The sequence below is a fragment of the Danio rerio genome, chromosome 25 (assembly GCF_052040795.2).
Source record: "Danio rerio strain M-AB ecotype USA chromosome 25, GRCz13ab, whole genome shotgun sequence".
Classification (NCBI taxonomy): Eukaryota; Metazoa; Chordata; class Actinopteri; order Cypriniformes; family Danionidae; genus Danio; species Danio rerio.
Genome location: NC_141045.1, coordinates 11,619,043 through 11,625,042, shown reverse-complemented (window position 1 = coordinate 11,625,042; position 6,000 = coordinate 11,619,043).

Genomic DNA, 6,000 nt, shown 5'->3' with positions numbered 1-6,000 from the left:
TATGTGTGGGAAAGGATGTTTGTGTCTGCTCTTTAATTTTTGTCGTAATCTGTGTTTTCACTGTTATGTGGTAGAGGGCGCTGTTGCGCATCTTCAAAATCCAAAAAACAAACAAAGACGCAATAAAAACACAAGTTAACGAAGTACTTAAACCATAAGTTAAACACATAAGTCAAATCTGCCTAAAGTGAATGAAATATCAAATGTACGAAGAGGTTTTTGATCTCGCAACTTATTGGAGTGTTAATGGTTTTGTTTTGATCATTATGTGATTTTTAGATTTTAGAACAGTGTTTTCCAACCCTGTTCTCTAAGGAATGCCAACAGTAGATATTTTGGATGTCTCCTTAATCTGACAAATTAACTAACGGTAAGAGGGCTGTGGTTAAGGTCTGTTTGAATCGGAAGTTGCTGAGACTTTTAATTTAGTATTTTGGTGTATTTCCAATTAAAACGGAATATTGTTTAGGGGCGGGGCTTTCTTTTGCTCATCATACACTCTTAGCAAACTAACGGTATAAGAGGGTCAGGGTTAAGAGTATTGCTATGCAGTTGCTATGGAAGCCATTAGGTTGATGCGAAAAGAGAAGGACCACCACTTTAAATGCGGAAGCAAACGCTCAGACTTTGAAGACAACCAAAACATTTTTTTTTCGGTGGATTAATTTGCATGGACTGTTAGTTTACCTAAAGAATAAAGGTCTTTGCACAGTGAGTTTTTAAAATTTGTATGTTTTTTTCGAATTCAAATCTGAAAAATTTGTCATCTGGCAAACATACAATAAACCACAAAACATTTGTGTTATACTATATAGTTTTTTTTTTCTGGAGCCAGATTAGACTCAAAAATAATACATTTACAAAATTAAATTCAAAAATGCGCAGCACAATTCACAATTTGTAAATTTGTAAAAAATTCAGGAATAAAAATCATAAAATTTTTCGCCAAATAAATTGGATTTGTGTATTTTGGAATCAGGTTTTAAATTTACGAATTGGATTTGTGTATTTATGAATCTTGTTTTGAATTACCCAATTGGATTTGTGTATTTTTAAATCATATTTTGAATTAACATATTGGATTTGTGTGTTTTCACATCATGTTTTGAATTTAAGAATTGGATTTGTGTATTTTCGGATCATGTTTTGAATTTACCCATTGAATATGTGTATTGTTAAATCATGTTTTAAATTCACAAATTGTGGATCTATGAATTGTATTTTGTAAATGTATTATTTTTGAGACTGATCTGGCTCCATATTCCGACGCCATTTTGCATTTTTGTTTGTATGCTGGCCCTGAATTGTCAAAACGCTTCACAAAAATGCCTTTTCGGATGCAAAAAAATAAAATAAATAAATAACATATATATATATATTTTATTTTTTATTTTTATTTTTTTAATGACGGATGAAGGTTTCGGATGCAGTCTGTCACAATTGACACAACGTGAGATTGAATTTATTTTTTACTTTTGAAACTTACGGACAAAAATTTGGGATTCAGTGTGCAAAAACCTTGATGTGCGCTAGGAAAATTAACAGTAAATTTTGATTTAATTAAGATTTTAAAGCAACAGCTCACCCAAACTTGACAAATTATCTGTTTATTTACTCACCTCAGGCCAACATTATTCGTCTTCAGTAGAACTATTGGCTCTTTGAGGGTCAAAAAAATAGGTACAGGCAAAACAAAACTAATACCTAGCTGCCGACTTTGAGGTCAAAGACACAAAATTGGCCGGTGCAAGAAACTAGCCGCTTGTTAAGTGTGACGTCACGTGTAGCAGCATCGGGGTACAAGCGCCATATCAAACTATATCAAATGGTAATAATAAACGTTTAGAAAGCGCTTTTGAAAATCACGATCGCAATATATAAATCCATGCCTTATATCAGATGGCCAGAAAGTCATTTGTTTTTATAAATTGTTAAAATATTGGTGTCTGTGATGTCATGTGCACCATGATTTTAAATGAAATTCACTTTAATGTGTGATATGACTAAAAATTGGTCATCACTTGGACCCGGATATAGTATTCCATACGTCACGACTTAAGTGGATCTTTTGTTTTTTAGGTGAACTATGCTTTTAAAGTCAACATGACACAACACTGAGATTTTTTCTGCCCTATTGTGACGCACATTAATGCCTTCTCAAGTGAGAAAACGTTGTGCGGGACCCAATTTTGTGTCTGAAATTGATTGGACGGTTGTGCATTGCTTTCAGTCGATCACATGTGATTGACAGTTTGATCCCGACCTGATCTTTAAAATGCATCGTCAACCCATATATTAGATTTAATATTGCCATAAAAAAGTGTTTATTCATATCAACTTCAGATTTTTTTTTATCGCTTTTAAAAGCTGCTTTTATTTGTTAACGTATAATGTAAAACATCCATAGTTGTTCTTATTTTATGCATTTACATTGGTTTCAGTTCCACATTTAGTTGCACTTTTCTCGATCAAAAGAGCTCTCTGTATGTGCATATATAGATTTAAGGCAGCAGATCGAGAAATTTCAGATGACCTCAAAAACCTCCAACAGCTGCAGAAGCTCAGATCAGATCATGTGAAGCAGACGTGAGGCTTGTCCAGAGAGCAATGGCTCCTTTCACTGCACTCACATGTTCACCGCAAACTGTACTGGAAAGATTCTATCACTACGTGCTATCTGTTGAACAGTGTGTGCCCATTTTTTATCTACAAACTTAATCTCTGGAAAGCAAGTGCATATTTCTGTCAAAAACGACTTCTCTTTTAAGGTCACATGCCTTCAATACATGCAATGCACATTCAGAGAGCTATAAAGTTAAAAGGGATAGTTCACCCCAAATATAACATTCGGTCATTGTTTAATTACCCTTCACTCGTTTAAACTTATATAAGAGACATCTGTTGAACACAAAGGAAGATTGTTGAGGAAAAACAGCGATTGACATACAGTATTTATACAGAATATCATTTTTTTGTGTTCAACAGAAGAAAATCATACAAGTTTAGACAGAATTTTTCAATTTTCGTTGCATAGCCTACTTAAAAACCTTCAAATGTGTATGCATTTTGGCTTTTTATTAATTTAAATTATTGGCAGAGACAAACATATGGGTACAAATGAAAAGATACTAACTCAAGCATAAAAACAATTAATTATATCACTGGGATAATGGGTTTTTTCAGCTTATAGGGACAGTCAGGAGCAGATTTAACCAATAATAGAGGTAAGCGTAACCCCCAATGAATACCTTCAAGTATAAATTATATCTATAAATTATATATATATATATATATACATATATATATATATATATATATATATATATAAAACATTTTTGTTTCATGTATATTTTCTCTATTATTTAGTAAAGTTAAGCGTCTATTAAATAAGTGTATCATAATTATTAAGTCTTTGCAAATTTGTCCCCCACCTACCAATAATGCAGCATCTTAGCTGTCAAATCATATGAAGATACAGTTTTAAAAATGAAACAATAATTTTTTTATTTTTTTTCAGTCAGCAAAACAAACAAAATAAATTAATAAATACAGAGTGTATAGGACTTTTGGGCCCCATTCCTGGAATTGCTTAGATTCCCCAAATCACTAAATCCGCCCCTGGGAATAGCTCATCCTAAAATGTTAATTAATTTATTCACCTTTGCCCCATGGCCAGGGCCAGACGGAATCTGCGGACGTTTTTTGCTATTTTTGCGGAGAATTTTGGTAAAAATCTGCGGATTTCTGCAGAATTATTTTGTGAGTATCCAGCGGAGTATCATAACTAAAACCTTAATATATGAAATAAAAAATAATAAAAACTGAATAAATTCAGATTTACACATTTACGGAAGTAAATAAACAGAATTAATGATGGGCTAAACATCTGCAGAAATCTGCAGAATTCTGCGAAAAATCTGTGGAAAATCTGGGGAATTCTGCGCGCACAGATTCCGTGTGGGCCTACCCATGGCATCTGAAATTAATATATCTAGTAATACAATTAAGAAAATGTCTAGCTTTAACACATGGTCGTTTGTGGTTCATAAACAGAACTGGCAAAACAAATACTTCAAAACACCTCTGTACGTATAGTCTGGAGCTACGTATACCGGTATTGTAAGCCTACGTTTATTTACAGTGCATCCAGAAAGTATTCATAGCGCTTCACTTTTTCCTCATTTTTTTTTGTTACTGTCTTGTTCCAAATTGGATTAAATTCATTTATTTCCTCAAAATTCTACACATAATACCCCATAGGAATACTCCAGCAGGAACTGGAAGACTAGTCAGGATAAAGGGAAAGATGAAGTTTATCTTCCAGCAGGACAATGACCCAAAGCACATCGCCAAATATCAATGGAGTGGTTTCACAACAACTCGGTGAATGTCCTTGAGTGGCCCAGCCAGAGCCCAGAACTAATTCCTATTGAACATCTCTGGAGAGATCTGAAAATGGCTGTACACTGTCGCTTCCCATCCATCTCATCTGAGCTTGAGTGGTACTGCAAAGAGGAATGAGCAAAAATTCCCAAAGACAGCTGTGCCAAGCTTGAGGCATCATATTCAAAAGGACTTGAGGGCTGTAATTGCTGCCAAAGGTGCATCAACAAATTATTGAGCAAATATTTATGTACATGTGTATTTTTTTTTTGTTTTTTTTATAAATGTGCAACAATTTCAAAAACTCTTTTTCCACATTGTCATTATGGGATATTGTGTGTAAAACTTTGAGGAAATAAATAAATTTAATCCATTTTGGAATAAGGCTGTAACATTAAAAAATAAAGTGCTATGAATACTTTCTGTACGCACTGTATTATTTGCCCATATAGGCTATATACAGGGTAAGACTTAGGGATTTGGGGGCCATAAGCAATTCCAGGTGGGGCCCAAGCATTGAAACTCGAAACATTCTTTTTCTGTATAGATATATATATATTTCCTGTATTTTTTTATAGTAATATAAACTGCATGTTAAAATATATATTTAAGTGGAACTTTTATATTCTTATTGTAAATCACAAATAAAAAAAGGTTCACAAACTAACTTTATGTACAGTTAATGAGCCATATTTGTGGTTAGATTTTAATATTTACGTGCAGTACGTAAGTAACGTTCCACTGTTTATGAGGGCCACCGGTTTTGAAAATAAGTAATAACATTAAAATATTAATGGTTACAAACATTCATTCATTCATTTTCTTTTCGGCTTAGTCCCTTAATTAACCAGGGGTCGCCACAGCGGAATGAACCGCCAATTTTACAAAACATGATAGAAAATTTTTAAATGAGCTACATGAATAATTTAGGCAATTCTTGGCATTGTTTGGGGCGCACTAATTTTGCTTATTGGTTAAGGCCGCCACTGGCTCACATAGTATAGTTGTTGACTTAATGAACCTGCAAGTATTTTATTGTTTTTCATCATCTCTTTATCGTGATGTAGGCCTACTTTCCTCTTGGACAATGTCAATTAAGAGCATGTTAATTGAACACTTTTTTCCCCTTAAAAATGTAAGTTAAAAAACCTCACTGAAACAATTTTTTGCTCTTAAATTCAGTTGAATTATTTTTTTTATTTTTAAAGCGCTTTTACAATCTAGATTGTGTTTAGCTTATCATAGAAGTTCTAGTAAATTGAAATTGAAACTGTGTCAGTCCAGTTTTCAGAACTGAAGTTCAGTTTAATTCAGTTCAGTGTGGTCTAAATTTAACTGCTGAAAGTCCAAACACTAAAGAGCAAATCCATTGATGCGCAGCTCCACAAGTCCTCAAGTAAGCCAGCAGTGAAGAACAAAACTTCCCCAATTGACAAAGTGAATGAAAAAATCTAGAGAGGAACCATGCAGGCACAGTTGGGCACAACCTTTTCTCCTCTGGCCAAACTTAAATATATTTACACTGTGAATACAACGCTGCATTTTCAGCATAGTCATAATAGTGTCGTATGCCGACTCAGAGCTCAGTAAACAGCATTATCAAAGTGTAAAAATAGT